We start from the raw sequence: 16,512 nt of genomic DNA on the forward strand, positions 1-16,512 counted from the left end.
TGCTGACATAAACAAATATAATACCGGACAACATCAACACTACCACACTAAAAAAGCAAAGATAAACCGTTGGACAGTCAAACATACTATACAATGGACTTAAACATTACAATGACTTACCTTACTACTTGAAAAAAAAAATATTAGAGTTTTTTTTTAAATCAATCTGAAAAAGCACTTGATGACTACACTAACCAGACTAAACACAACATGATTAGACCTTATAATATTTCTTATAAAACCATAACGGGTTTTTTCAAATAATAAATATAAAAAAAATACAATCTAAATTATATAACGATATAATCTATTCTGGGTAGCCAAGAACAGATGAGATCAACAATCGGGAATGAAATCATACTTCATATCAACTATGCGCAACATTGATTTGGAATCAATGTTTTTTATAATAAAATAAATAAAACAACTTTGTTTTCAACCACTAATTTTGTTTTTCTACCGACCGGTTTCAAAGCCAAACAAGCTTCTTTCTCGAGGAATACTTAACTAATGAATTCTTTCCTATTTTATTTCATGAGTATGCTGCCAATGAAATAAATAAATTAAGTCTTTTTGTCTCGAAAGGATGGTAATGTGAGATGGATACGTTAAGTATACCTTGAGAAAGAAGCTAGTTTAGCTTTGAAACCTGTCGGTGGAAAAAAAAAGTGGTTAAAAACAAAGTTGTTTCATTTAATGAAATATTTAAAGCGGGAGTCAGGTACTGAGAAGTTGTAACATTCTAGGGGAAAAAAAAAGTAATCCCGAAGTAAAGCTTGAACTTTTTTACTAGGAGTACATAAAAATGAAACGGGCAAAGGGCAGAGTTACGAAATCGAAGAAGACCGAAAAGTGAAGCTTAGTAGCGCGCGGGTAGTTTAGTAGTTAAGTTAGTGGCCAAGCTAATACGAATTTCCCTGACAAATGGGATCATAATGAAAGAGCCACGTGAATAGTACGTCCGGGTTGAATGACATATCATCCTATAAATACTGATACAAAGCACCTCTTGTCTGGATGTCTTATAGAAGAGTGCAAAGTCCACCATTTTGCAAAAATGTGGATGGAAGCGTGGTAGCCTCGTGTTCACTAATCTGTACCGGCACAATACATAGATGGGGATCTACTTATTGTTTAGTGCTATGCAATTACAGTGTGATAATGAAGAACTAGGACGGGTATCGGCTTGCAGTTGACATTGAAAATGCCGGCATTAGTTTACTTTTGTCGAGATACCAGTTTCCTGACGCGGTCTGTAGAACGCCATAGAGGAATATAGTGCCGCGACGGGCCCGCGCCAAACGCGACGAAGGAGACGGCAATCTTGATCAACTCTATACTGGCACCGAAACCAATCACATCGAAGAGATTCTGTGAATCTATAAATATTCATTTATCGGCCTTGAACCTCGGAGCCTAAAAGAGCGACATTCGATACAAGAGAACGAAAGTAAACCAGCTTTACAGCAGAGAAGACCAGGTAATAACATTTAATGCAATTAAATGGTTTATGGGTAGGACGGGTGATTGGAAAATCTGATTTTAGTTTTGCTCGTTCCGCTTTTAGGATTATATATCGGATAGTGATATACATAGTTGCATTATCTTAGTGATGCATGCATACGGCAAATGAAGCGTGGACATATCGTGCAATAGGAGCAATCACGTCCAGATAAACACGTGTAATTACATTGTTAGCTGTGGAGTAACAGTATTTACACTTGGCGGGACAAGTAAATACTGTTGTGGATTTGTTCATTCAGTTTCACACCGGTGCGGTGCAAGTGAACGGAGCTTGATAGACAACTGCAATAAAATGGCTCAAAAGTAGTGTAACTGACTCGTTACAAAGGAGGGATGTGCGGCTTCACCCATGGGTCTGGCTAAACATTAAGCTACATATTATTAATACACGAATATAATGTATTCTAGCACGTCCAAAAAAAGGTGAATTATTCATTATTAACACATTACTGTAAAACAAATAATCCGAACGGATCATATTTCCAATGCATGGATGAAGAAAATAAATACGTAGTAATAATTATGGTAATCGGGTAATAATTTATTTATTTATTTTACTTTATTTTATTTTAATAGGTAATTCAACAAAGATACATCCTAGAAAACATACAATTTGAAAGCATTCGTCGATACAATTTTACATGCATATATATCTTCAATTATAGAATTACACAAAATAGATAGATATACAGGATATTAAGTTACAATACATATTTTTTTATATTTTTTTATACAGGATACAATGCAATAAAAAATAAGTTGTACGTGTGAACTTATTAAATAAGATTTATTCCTAAGAGATTATTCGCAAAAGTTGAGAGAGTATCATGAAAAATGTCAAATTTATTGTTTCGGCAGTATATATTATATTCCCGACACATGCGGGTCATAGGTGTGTGGTATGTAGCATTATTTGAAAACAAAGGTAGTTTTAATATTTGCCGATGTCTGAGTGTTCTCAATCCTGCATTTATTTGTATTTTATTTAGGAGGTTAGTATCTACTTTGTAGTTTAATATTTTATCAACTATTAATGATTTAATAGAACAGTTTGGATCGGCGCGGCGCGGTCTAAACTTCTAAAACCTATTATTTCTTTAAATCCAGGTGAAACGGTCTCGTAATTACATATTATTTATTATGACTATGTGTATATGTTCAGTATCTAGGACAAGCCTAAGGGGGAGCGAGTTCTCGCTGTGTTTGGTTGTTCAATATTCCAAGTAAATTGCCATAATGAGTCATTATCTTCATACGCTTTCGTCGCAAGGTGAATTTGAGATGAGTGCGTAGTTAAATAATAAGGTGTGACCTGATTTCATGTGCAAATACAGCCAAAACAATTATACAACTGTCACAGATCCTAAATCAATAAACTACCATTGCGTTGCACCTATTATTATCATTGTTATTATATGAGTTGATAAATATCAAACGCCAGTATCCACAACAATCCACCACAATATCCATGTGGACCTACGAGCTTCCGAATTGAAATAGTTTTTTGACAGTGTTTTCATTGTAATAATGAGGACATGTTTTGTAGAACAAATGTAAAAAAAAAAATGGGTGAACATACTGGCGCACGCCGTTTAATATTTATCAACTCATATTTAAAACTAGTATATGCCCGTCATCAGTCGGTTCACGAGAATTGAAATATTTTTATTAAATTTGCCAAAAACATTAAACAACTAGTAGGTGATTTGGTTCAGCCGGATGAATCTCACCCACGTGATAAAGGTTTCAGCTCTTTTCCTTCACAAAAGTCAACAGATGGAAGAGCTGAGGAAATGTGGATATGAGAATGGTGAATGTTACAAATTTTGTAAAGTGGCCACTTAAAACCAGCCAATGACAGGTCATAAGCCCTGTAAATGCCTAGACTTCCATATTCCCTTCTCAAAAATGTTTTCCCTCTCTGTTAAAATAAATTTAAAAATTAAACAAATAATTTATAATTATTTAAGTTGATAAAATAGCAATCAAATCAGCTATGACCAAATCCGTTAATTACGAAAAATATCAGAAAGTACGCAATGATAAAAAAAAACAATAATTGTACCTGATTTAATTTTCACATTCGATTTCTTTGTGCCATTAAGGCGATTGAACGAACAATAGAGAAATAATTATGAAGGTAGAAAATGTATGTCGACTGTCGACACACCTTCAATAACAAATCAATTTGGTAAACTAATACAAAAGACTGAGCTGATAAATATCAAGCGCAGGTAAACATACACCTCAAACACAAAGAGCATTGCAACGCGATCATGTTTGGATATGGCAGAGAAACACACGTAAACATGCGAAGTTTGTTATTGATTTGATATACAAATATCGAAATTTTGAGGCCAATGATTTTTGACAGCATAAGTATCGTTGCTACGGAGAATCAATTAAAGATAAATTAAAGTAATGGCAACATTATTCACAAATCGCACCCTTCTCGTCTAGAGTTTCAGAAGCTTAAATGCGTCTAGTTGAGAAAAATGACTTAGAAGATTTTGGCATTGGCAAGTTATGACCACAGATCGATATAAAATAATGTATTCAATAACCAAAATTATTTATTAAAAAATGCCTTTATTTGTTGATTTTGACACTTGTTCCGGACGCGTAAAATCGAATAAATTAAAATAATACATTAATTAGAAAGGATCCCCGGTAAATGTATAGAACTGATGGCTGGGCTCTCAATAAAGATAAAATGGTCACTTTCGAGCCTGGCCTCAGTATTACCGGGGAAAAATAGCTAGGTTAAAATGAATAAAATGTACAAAAATATATTATGTAAATGTCATGTTGCGCGCGTCGCGGCTGCCGACGAAATGGCCCGTACGGGCATTGAGCGCCCGTATTTACGCCACCTGCGGCCGGCGGCATGTAGCGAGTGGCGGGGAAAGATTACCCCCACCACTCCGAGGCAGCCGGCGCGGGTGGGATGGCCGACTCACGGAGCCCGACGCGCACCGCTTTATAAGGCGGTCAATTGGAGATATTAAATCAGTTGAGTTCCTAACTCTGAACAGTTCACACGTGTTTTATTCCGTTCTCCGTCCTGTTCGCCTTCCTGCACTTCGCTCTTCGCTCCGCTCTGCCTGCTGACTGCCTTCGCCTCTCTGCACCACTTGGACCGGGTGGAAAGTCCTTTTCAGGGCTATTGAGGTTGACTTGCGGTCGGCGCAGCTGTGCTCCTACCTTCCGACTTTGTCTTTGGCTCTGTCTGGGAGGGCGGCTTCCCACTTACGCCGGGAAGCTTGACTGCGGCAGACGCGGGCGACGAACCGGCGAAACTTTCATCGTGGTAACGCGTACGTTACATTTGGTCCTTCGGAGCTAAGGATCGTCGCCAGTGGTCTCCAGTCTACAACACACCTACAGCATGCCGGTCAACAGATCGCCTGTGTCGACGCGTTCGGGAACGCGTCGAGACGCCGGCACGGAGCACGAAGAGGAACTTCAGGAGCCCCAACCGGGGTCTGTACGAGCACATCAGGAGGAGCCCCAGCCAGGGCCTTCACACGACTGCCAGGAGGAGCCTCATCAAGGACTTCTGGAGGAACAAAAGGACTCGGACGAGGGATCCGCACCCTCGGAGCGGTCCATCTCATCGGCGACATTTCGCCGACAGATGGAGGAACGCGAGGCGCATCACGAGAGGCAGGTGAGCAGCCTCAACGAGATCATCGCCGCGCTGAAGGCCGCCAACGCGAGAGAGGACGCCAGACGAGACATGGCAACCCCCCTCACGCCCACCATCGAGAGGGACCTCACATCGCACGGGACGTCGGAACCGGCTCACAAGCCGCTGCCGCTGACGTCAGACGCGTCTAGGACCGACGCAGCCCTCAGTACGAGGGAGGCTGCCGCCGCACGCCACGCCGCACGCTACGCCGCTGATCCGGAGGATACCGGAGCGGCGTACATCCAGCAGCCGAGCCACTACGACAGCAGCCGGGCGAGAGACGGGGCCGCTTGGAAGCGCCCTGTCACCGACGCGGAAGCAGCCTTCAGCACAAGGGAGGCCGCCGCCGCACGCCACACCACACGCTACGCCGCTGATCCGGAGGACACCGGAGCGGCGTACATCCATCCACCGAGCCACTACGACAGCGGCCGGGTGAGAGACGGGGCCGCATGGAAGCGCCCTGTCGCCGACACGGAAGCAGCCTTCAGAGCAAGGGAGGCCGCCACCGCACGCTACGCCGCTGATCCGGAGGACACCGGAGCGGCGTACACACTTCCGCCGAGCCACTACGACAGCGGCCGGGTGAGAGACGGGGTGCCACGGAGGCACCCGGTCGCAGAGGCGGACTCCAGGACGAAGGAGGCCGCCAACACACGCTACGCCGCTGATCCGGAGGACACCGGAGCGGCGTACACATTTCCGCCGAGCCACTACGACAGCGGCCGGGTGAGAGACGGGGTGCCACGGAGGCACCCGGTCGCAGAGACGGACTCCAGGATGAAGGAGCCCGCCAACACACGCTACGCCGCTGAGCCGGCCTACGCCGGAGCGACAAACGCACATTTACAAGGCCGCTACAATGAGCGGCATCGGGACAATGAGGCGCCACCTGCACACAGCCGAAGGGAGGACGCCGACGTACGCTACGCCGCCGGGCCAGGCGAGCCCGTAGCGGCACGTACTATACCACTGGGGGGCTACGAGTTTCGTGACCCGGTGAGCGCGTGGGTACAAGAGGGGCTACCCACGGAATACATGCCGCCGGGTGCCACCGGCGAGCCTGTGACGAAATACAGACAGCCGCCGGAGTGGCACACGTTCATGGCGAGGCAAACCGGCGCTAGGGATCTACCGCAATTCTCCGGCGACCCGCTAGAATGGCGAATATTTAAGGCGCAATTTGATCAATCGACACAGATGTGCTCCCTTACAAACGCGGAGAACATTCTCCGTCTGCAACGAGCCCTCACAGGACGGGCCAAGGCCACAGTGTCGTCTTTGCTGGTAGATCCCCGAAATGTGCCGGACATTGTGAAGATGTTAGAGGCCGCCTTTGGACACCCGGAGATCGTCGTGGACAGAGTACTGGAGCGGATAAGAAAACTCCCTAAACTGGCCGACAACGCATCCCTGGAGGCCCTGACGGACTACGCGGTCGCGATAAGAAACGTCGTATCGACCGTAGAGGGCCTCGATGGAAGCCACCTCTCCTCCCCGAAGCTTCTGTCCGAGATGACTCAGAAGCTGCCACGAGTCGAGAGGATGATGTGGATTATGTCACGAGCGGATACCGTGAGAAAAGCTACCCCCAGGGATCTGGCACTGTGGCTAGCGAGACTGACCGGTGCAATACCGAATGCGGGTTGCATCGGGATCAGCACGGAACCCGCCCGAGTGGAGAAAAGGCGTACCCAAGAAAGGCACGTGTTTCTCACTCAGGACAAAAAATGCCTGTTCTGCGACATGAGTGGACACGCATTCGGACAATGCCGGAAGTTTCTCCGGAAAACGGTAGAGGAGAGGTGGACAATTGTGCGTGCCAAGTTCGTGTGCTACGGATGCCTAGAACCGGGACACAAAACGACCACCTGTGAAGCGGCGAAGTGCGACGAGTGCCACGGGCGGCATCATCGGTCACTACACCGCGAGAGAGTGGACAGTACGCCGAACGAGCAAGTCTTATTGACAAGGCGAACGGAAGTCCCAGTGACCTTCAAGGTAGTGCCAGTAACCTTGAAGGGCCCGCGTGGGTCAATGGAGATCCACGCACTACTAGACGAGGGTTCATCGGTAACTCTCCTCGAGGAGGATGTCGCCCGTGCAGTGGGCGCCACCGGGGCCTGCGAGGAGTTGAGACTCATCGGTGCCAGTGGGAACACGGACACGCTACAATCACAGCGTGTATCCGTAATCCTCGTTAAAGGAAACAAAGAATTTGGTGTCCAGGCACAGACGGTGCGGGTCATGGATCTGCCGCACCGCAACCGAAAGAGCACCAAGACACACGGGCCAGGCATCAAGCCGAAGATGTTAATCGGTCTTGATTACGCCACCCTAATGGTATCTACAGGCCCGCCAGTCCTACAAGAGGACGGGCGGCTAACCATCGAGACGGCCCTAGGAGCCGTCACCTACGGCGGGGCTGTACACCCCGCCTTTGAATTACCCCCAGACGGCCAGGGTGAAAGGGACTTAGCGGAACTGGTAAAGAAGAGCTTCGCCGTTGACTCGCTAGGTGTAACCACCCTGGAACGTTGCCGCGCCGCAGATGTGCGAGCGGCGGAGCTCATGAGCAGCTCAACCACACAACTACCATCCGGACGATGGGAGACCGGTTTACTGTGGGCGAAAGACGGAGATTCTTTGCCCTGCAACCGGCAAGCAGCCATGAAGCGGCTGCACTCCCTGGAAAATAAACTACGGAAGGATCCGATACTGGCGATCGCATATCGCGCCAAGATGGCGGACTACATTGAAAAGGGATACGCCGTCAAACTAAGCCGCGAGGAGGTAGACGCCCACCATTCGCGCAAATGGTACCTGCCCCACTTCGCGGTGACAAACCCCAACAAGCCTGGCAAGATAAGGGTCGTGTTCGACGCCGCCGCCCAGTTCCAGAGGACGGCGTTGAACGACCATCTACTGACGGGACCTGACCTGCTTTCATCCCTCCTCGGAAACGTGATCCGCTTCAGAGAGGGACGAGTAGCCATCGCGGCCGACATACGGGAGATGTTCCTGCGGATAAGAATCCGGGAAGCCGACCAGCAATCGCAGCGGTTCCTATGGCGGACGCAGGACGGGCAGGAGCCCGACACGTTTGTCTTCGCGTCCATGATGTTTGGAGCGAAGTGCTCACCCAGCAGCGCGCAATTCGTGCGAAACACAGTCGCACGAGCACACGCGAAAGAATTTCCCGCCGCAGCAGAGGCGATCGAGCACAATATGTACATGGATGACTACCTAGACGCCACAGACAGCGAAGAAACAGCTGCAAGCCTGGTACGCGATGTTACCCTCGTACTCGGCAATGGCGGGTTCCGGCTCACCGGGTGGGCTTCAAACAAACCAGATGTCCTGGAAGAAGTAAAGGCCGACGACCGGGCCAATACAGCAGTCACCATAGGGGAAGAAGTAATGACGGAGCGGGTCCTCGGGATCGTATGGGATCCCAAGAGCGACCTATTTATATTTCGGCACGGAGCCGAAAGTGCAGCCATCCCGGAGCGACCCACCAAGCGCGGCATGTTGAGCGCCGCCATGAGTATCTTCGACCCAGTAGGCTTCATTGCGTGCCTCACGATACGGGCGAAGATATTGCTGCAAGCCATCTGGAGGACAAACACAGGTTGGGACCAACCGCTGCAACCGGACCACGCCGAAAAGTGGTTGGAATGGCGCGACCTGCTGGCAGCGAACGGCTGTACAATACCGAGATGCTCGCTGCAAGGGCAGAAAGAACCCGTGACACTGCACGTGTTCTGCGACGCGTCAGAGCAGGCATGCTGCACAGTGGCATACTTTGTGGGGGCCGATACCACAAGTTTCGCAATGGCGAAGTGCAAGGTGGCCCCCCTAAAGCCTCTGTCAGTGCCTAGACTAGAACTCCAGGCAGCGCTACTAGCGGCAAGGATGGCCGCCACCATAAAAAAAGAGAGTCGAGCTCTCATCACCCAAACCGTGTTCTGGACGGACTCGAGCACGGTCCTGTGTTGGCTGCGACTCCGCGGGGCTGTGAGGAAGATAACACGATGGTGCCCGCTGTGTAAAATGCTGCGCAGCCGGCCCCAACCCCCGCTGATGGGGCAACTGCCTGAGGCCCGACTGGCCTTCAGGACGCCGCCGTTCACGCACTGCGGGCTTGACTTCTTCGGGCCGATGATGATCACCAACGGCCGAAGAAAAGAAAAGCGCTATGGGGCACTGTTCACCTGCCTCACCACACGCGCGATCCACCTGGAGCTAGCGTCGTCCCTCGAAAGCGACTCCGCCATAATGGCCATAAGAAGGATGGCCGCCCGCAGAGGCTGCCCACACGCGTTATACTCGGACAACGCTACCAACTTCAGGGGAGCGGACAAAGAGCTGAAACAGGCCGTAGACGAGCTCCTGGCGGACCCCAGAATGCTCGCCGAACTTACAGTTCGCAAAATTGAGTGGAAATTCATTCCGCCCTCATCACCTCATATGGGGGGAGCGTGGGAAAGACTCGTGAGATCTGTAAAACGAGCCCTCCACGCAACCCTCAACGAGCAGGCTCCAAGAGAGGAGACCCTCAAAACCATATTGGCTGAAGCAGAGTACACCGTGAACAATCACCCGCTCACGCATGTGTCAACCAAGCCCAACGACGAAGCACCGCTGACCCCGAACCACTTCTTGCTCGGGTCAGCCAATACACAGCCAACTCTGGCATATTATAACAAAAAGGAAGAAGGGGCCTGCCTTCATAAGCAATGGAGGATCGCCCAGAAAATGGCCGACATGTTTTGGCGCCGATGGCTGAAGGAGTATCTTCCCACCTTGGCGCACAGGAAGAAATGGCGCGAGCCCGCGCCTCCAATACAGGTCGGGGACCTCGCGCTCATCATGGACCCAAATCTGCCGCGGAATTCTTGGCCTCGCGGCAGAGTCACCCGTGCAGAACCAGCAGCTGACGGACAAGTACGAGTCGTCGAGGTGCGGACCACCAACGGCACCTACACCAGACCAGCGGTGAAGATCGCCGTACTAATGAAGGAAGAGGAACAACGCGCCCAGCAGGAAAATAGTACAGACTAGCTGCACGGGGGGAGTGTTCCGGACGCGTAAAATCGAATAAATTAAAATAATACATTAATTAGAAAGGATCCCCGGTAAATGTATAGAACTGATGGCTGGGCTCTCAATAAAGATAAAATGGTCACTTTCGAGCCTGGCCTCAGTATTACCGGGGAAAAATAGCTAGGTTAAAATGAATAAAATGTACAAAAATATATTATGTAAATGTCATGTTGCGCGCGTCGCGGCTGCCGACGAAATGGCCCGTACGGGCATTGAGCGCCCGTATTTACGCCACCTGCGGCCGGCGGCATGTAGCGAGTGGCGGGGAAAGATTACCCCCACCACTCCGAGGCAGCCGGCGCGGGTGGGATGGCCGACTCACGGAGCCCGACGCGCACCGCTTTATAAGGCGGTCAATTGGAGATATTAAATCAGTTGAGTTCCTAACTCTGAACAGTTCACACGTGTTTTATTCCGTTCTCCGTCCTGTTCGCCTTCCTGCACTTCGCTCTTCGCTCCGCTCTGCCTGCTGACTGCCTTCGCCTCTCTGCACCACTTGGACCGGGTGGAAAGTCCTTTTCAGGGCTATTGAGGTTGACTTGCGGTCGGCGCAGCTGTGCTCCTACCTTCCGACTTTGTCTTTGGCTCTGTCTGGGAGGGCGGCTTCCCACTTACGCCGGGAAGCTTGACTGCGGCAGACGCGGGTGACGAACCGGCGAAACTTTCATCGTGGTAACGCGTACGTTACAACACTAAATAAATACGTTATGACTATAAATAAATATCATGTTCGAGTACCATTGTGCACTCTGTTTAGTGTCATTATGCCCACTGCAATGAATTGTTTAGTTAAAATTGCAATAGCAGTTTGGCACAGTACCTATGCTACATTCCAAATTCTATTAAATTTTATACTTAACTCAAAACAGTTTTTTAACTTATGGAACCCTTGACGGGGGTGCGATATGTGCGCATTTACACGAAAGCTAAATATTTACTTGTTATCAGTCGAATCGAGGAATAAGTAAATATATAAATATAACCTATTCTACGGTGGTAAACATGGTATCTGGTTGACCGTTCACTGAGGCCGTTGATATTCCCGCAATAACAACAAAATTATTGCCACTAAACGTTCTTTTGAAAATCAAACGAGCCTTAAATACCCTCGGGTCTAAATTTGCCAATGTCGATGTTGGGAGCATCGCGCTAGCTGTAAGTCGGTCACTCGATATAGCGAAAATCATTGCACATGGTAGGGTTGATGAACCGACAGCGGGTCAAATCTTCTACAGTTTATTGCCTCGGTTGGAGCAGACTATCTGACCTCTCGATAATAATAATTGCAGCGATATTAAGTACCTACACATTGCACAAACAAGCACGTCGAGGTGTTAAATGTAAACGAGTGCAATGAGTATATTTAAAATCAACACGACGAAGTGTACAACCTACTTTTATTGTCCATAAGGACAATAAGTAAGTAAGTCACTCTCCAAGCACAAGAGCTAGTCTAGATTAATTAAATATATAAAAGAAGATTGTAATAAAAAAAACATGATGTGTCATTTTATGGAACTATATTTATTAATAAAAAAAGTATTCACACTATAAAAAGTGGATAATGGAAATGGGTAGCACACCGATTGATGAGTGAATAAGCCCAAATGGGCAAGAAGTGTTTTTATTTATATATAATCAGGCGAGAGTGTAAATCTGAGTCAAGTATAATTGATAAGATTAAGAAAGGGTCTCTGAGATGGTTTGGTCACGTAGAACGAACGGACGACGAAAGAATGGTAAAATAAGTATATACGGCGAAAATGAACGGTAACATGAGACGAGGACGACCAAGGAAGACGTGGCATGATCAGATAAACCAAAATCTTAAGTCTGGAATGTCAAAAGCAGACAGAACCGAGGGGCATGTATGACAAGATGTATGAATGTGGAAGAAGATATACGTGTTTGGCGGCATATTTTCTCTGCCTACCCCTACGGGGAAATGGCGTGATGGTAGTAGTAGTAGTAGCTCATAAGATAAATGTTAAAAGTAAATTCTTGTTTAATATACTAGTATATTGAGGGCACGTTTCAAAATTATGTCAAATATTTCTCTCGGCAAGGGACACCTTTACTAAAATTGCGAAATAATAATTAAACAAAAGAGAGAAAATCAAATACATAATTTACAAATATCGATTGAAGAATTGGGTTCGGAGATTTGAATAACAAAAAGACAACTACTTAATTTCTAAAATTTATTTTCATCTAGGATTGAATACAGAATTGAAAACAGTTATTTGATTTTGAAAAATAAATTTATTGAATAAATCTATGTCTAAGATTATTGAGTTCGAATAGATACGGTATGTTTTTGATGCGAAATTGAGGGCAATCTTGCAACGCTACTCAGAATTCTTTAAATATATATTGAATGTTATTTTTAGATGATTACGAGAATTCATTAAATCATCAGATAAACTTTTGGATATATTTTTTTATTGTGAACTTAATTCGAAAAGCCCTATTCATCGATATTATGAATTTATGTCGTAACAGAATAAGGTTCAAAAAGCGTGTTTACTCGTACTAGTCTGAAACTGACGCATATTGCCGCAATACTATCGCATGTCGTTGTTCTCGGTTTTTTGCACTGTCTACTGTGTACATTTTGGACAGATTTTTGCACCAATAAATTACGTTTAGTTTGCTGTAGACCTAGAGCATCGCACTAATACCTGTTCATACAAAAATAAACATAAAAAACATATATTAAAATAATAATTACCCACTATAAAAATGACTAGACGATAATCTAAAACGTATATAATAGTAATATAATCACAGGCGGCCTCCGTAGTGTGGCTAAGACACTACTCACACACGGAAGATTCCGGGTTCGATTTCCGGTGAGAACACAAAAATTAAAAGTGATTTTTTCAAGCCTGGGTGTTCTGCGCTGTAATTCATCACAGTGATTTGGCCTCCTGGCCTGTTGTGTCGCCAAAAATAAAAATCACATTACGAGGTAATAAGTATCAGCAATCTCATGTATATGCAATGCATTAAGGCTGTAGTCCGGTAAAACGCAAGGAAAATTAGGAAATCATACGATTTTTCCATTTTAAAACAAACGTTTTTTAAAAATCGTGCAATAATAATAATGAGAAAAACATAAATTAGATAAAAACAAAAATATAATTACTTTTCGACCGGCAGATTACGCCATTTCAAATTAAGACTATATTTTGGGGCCACGATTTTCATGTAAAGACTAACTATTGAAGTAAAATTTGATCAAATGATTTAAAGATAATAGATTGAAAATGAAGATAGGGGAAGCAAATTTTTAATTTATTGTTTTTGAAAAGAAATACAAACATTTTAAATCACAACAATTTTTGTGACATTTTCCTTTATTTCTTGGTAAAACTATTCCTTCGGTAAAACTAAATTAATAAAAAAATAGTTATTGAAAGATTTTGGCTAAAACCTTTTTTTATAGAAATGTATTCTCCTTTTTTTAAGAAGATAATTCTGGTTGTAATATTCAATTTCTAACAATATCTTATTTAGGTTTTTGTTACCTTCATACCGGTACCGGTTTAACATAAGTTGACTTATAATTTTAAAAAAGTTATGTATAAAATCGACTAATTGAGATAAACCAAGAGTTTTGTATTTTTATTACTACTACTAGGCCTCACGCCATTTCCCGTAGAGAAAATAGGATGGACCGCCCCACACGTCTCTCCTGAGATACGTTCCTAGCTTCTTTTATATTCATACATTATTTCATACATGCCCTTAAGGATTAACCCGCTAAGCCTCTATTAAGAGGCTTGTCAGCAGGTGGGAAAAAGGGGATATGGAAGGAGGTTATGAAAAATGCACCACAACACCCCGACCAATCCAGAAAAAAATCTTTCTTGAATTTTTTTCTTGCAACTGGCGGGAATCAAACCCGCGACGCGAGTTTCACAGTTCGCCGTCTAACCAACTGCTCCACGGCGCCTGTCTTTTATTAAGTTATGTCTGCTTTTGACATGATCAGACTTGAGATTTTGGTTTATCTGATCATGCCACGTTTTTCTCGGTCGTCCTCGTCCTAGGTTACCATTCATTTAGTAATTCTCCTCATACACATATGTTTTACCATTCTTTCGTCATCCTTTCGTTCTACGTGACCAAACCATCTTAGAGACCCTTTCTTAATCTTATCAAATATACATGTCTCAAATATGCATTATCGCCTGATTTCACCATTCATGTATTACACATAGGTTCGTCTAAGAGATCACATGTGTCTGCTTTCGTCCTTGCTCTGCCAGTTCCTCTGAATTTTTATGTATTGCGTGATGAATTGTTTATCACTTAAGATGATCGGTACGACGCTTTTGGTGCCAGTAAGGAAGTAGAAAAGAATAAGTAAGTATTATCCCACAGATCTTCCTGCATATTTGAATTTTCAACTGTCAACTTTCAAGGGAATGCACTATACACATAAACGTTTTTGGATAATATAAGTATATATAAAGCTTATTTATTTTACATTCTCATATAAGAGGGACACTTGCCGAAATTGAGTTTCAGTTGCACGTGTATTGACTCGACTAGCGTAGTGACCCAGTACCGTGTCCATTATACTCGTACTCCGGAATAATCCGGAATTCCGCAATAACAACACATCTCCTCACCCGTGTAGGATATTTTTAAATAATAAGCATCATCAACATCTGTTCTACACGTGAAATCTATTCCTGAACCAATCTATCCCTCCTGTTAGGGACTACACGTGTGGCTAAATGCGTATACCATTGGATTGAGCGTGGATTGATATCTGTACGAGTATGTGTGTATGTACAAATGCGTGGTCCTGTGGTGCGTAGCATAATAATATAATAAGTGTCAATCGATGCTACGCAATAATTTATTGAGGTACAATCTAGTCATCTCCTGATACTGTTTAATAAGAGTATTTTAAATTTTTAAAAATTAATTTACAGCTTACATATTTACAAACTTATTATGGCTTCAATAAATCACTTTAAACTCAGAGCTTATAATAGAAATGACATTGGTTTTCATAAAATAAACAACACGAAATAAATCATCACGCCGTTTCCCCGTAGGGGTAGGCAGAAATAATCAAACGCTTCATCAGTATGTCTTTCACCTTGCTTTGTCTGTATTTATACATCTTTTCACGCACACATGCCGATTGAAAAAAAATCACAAAAACGTGCCAAAAAATTATCGAAGACTGGAAAATTTGATATATTTATAATTGTAATCCTTAGCCAAATTACGAGTAAATTAATACTTATTCCTCTCTTTCCTTTCTCCCTTGTTTGCACCCGATGCTACGGAACAAAAAAATACGTGTGAATTTGATTTTTTATTTGAAAAATCCTTTGGTTAAATATTTATATTCCAACCGTATCGCGCACCTTCTCTTAAATGAATAATATCGCAGCTACCTTATCGTGTGTAGGCATACAAACGTCACGATAAATTCTTATTTCAAACAGCTAACTAAACACGCAATAAACATATCGGTAAAAAACAAATAAAAACAACAGCGACTGTGACTAGGAAGTATTGAGTATACAGCGAGTTGATAGCTGATGAAATTTGGCGAACTAGTTACTCGTAGAATACGAGTATTATGATCGTGCAGACGCGAGGGGCGGAGTCTGGTGATGTAATCTCCACCACTTCGGATGAATTAATAGAGGACCTCTGAGTTGGAAAATTGCTAAAACCTTGATCTGCGCTCTCGCTAAGAAAATTCTGCTGATTGATGTAAAGATAATTCATTTAATTTAATTGGCTCAGAATAATAACGTGCGGAAAAGTGACTATTTAAAATAAGAGTGTTTTATAAAACCAAATGATTTTGTTTTGGTTATTTAAATCATTTATTTTTTTATCACCTCTATTTCTGACTGCGGTGGAATTAAATCGGGCCAGTCACCGGCTACTTGGACAGAATTTCTATGACATAAAATACGTTGTAACATATCATAGTTTTCTTTGTTGCTGTTTTATTAGATTTTTATTTAACTTTCAATATACCGATATTTTTTTTTTACTTAGCATCATAAAATAGTTTGTTTCTATTTGATTTTGCCATTTTCTCAATGTACATACTAAAAAATAACGATAGTTTGCAAAAAAAAGGTTAAGTTTTTTACAAATAAATCAATACATCTACCTTTAGATTTATAACATTAAACATCCAGCCG

At 44.1% G+C, this 16,512-nt stretch overlaps 1 protein-coding gene across 2 annotated transcripts in view; it reads right to left on the bottom strand.

Moving 5' to 3' along the window:
* The window catches only part of Atg1 (serine/threonine-protein kinase unc-51-like protein Atg1), a 103,562-nt gene that overhangs the window by 31,344 nt on the left and 55,706 nt on the right, over nucleotides 1-16,512 (bottom strand). The gene's annotated exons all lie outside the window — the stretch shown is intronic.

The sequence above is a fragment of the Micrasema longulum genome, unplaced genomic scaffold (assembly GCF_059751315.1).
Source record: "Micrasema longulum isolate JH-2025_06_02 unplaced genomic scaffold, ASM5975131v1 h1tg001225l, whole genome shotgun sequence".
Classification (NCBI taxonomy): Eukaryota; Metazoa; Arthropoda; class Insecta; order Trichoptera; family Brachycentridae; genus Micrasema; species Micrasema longulum.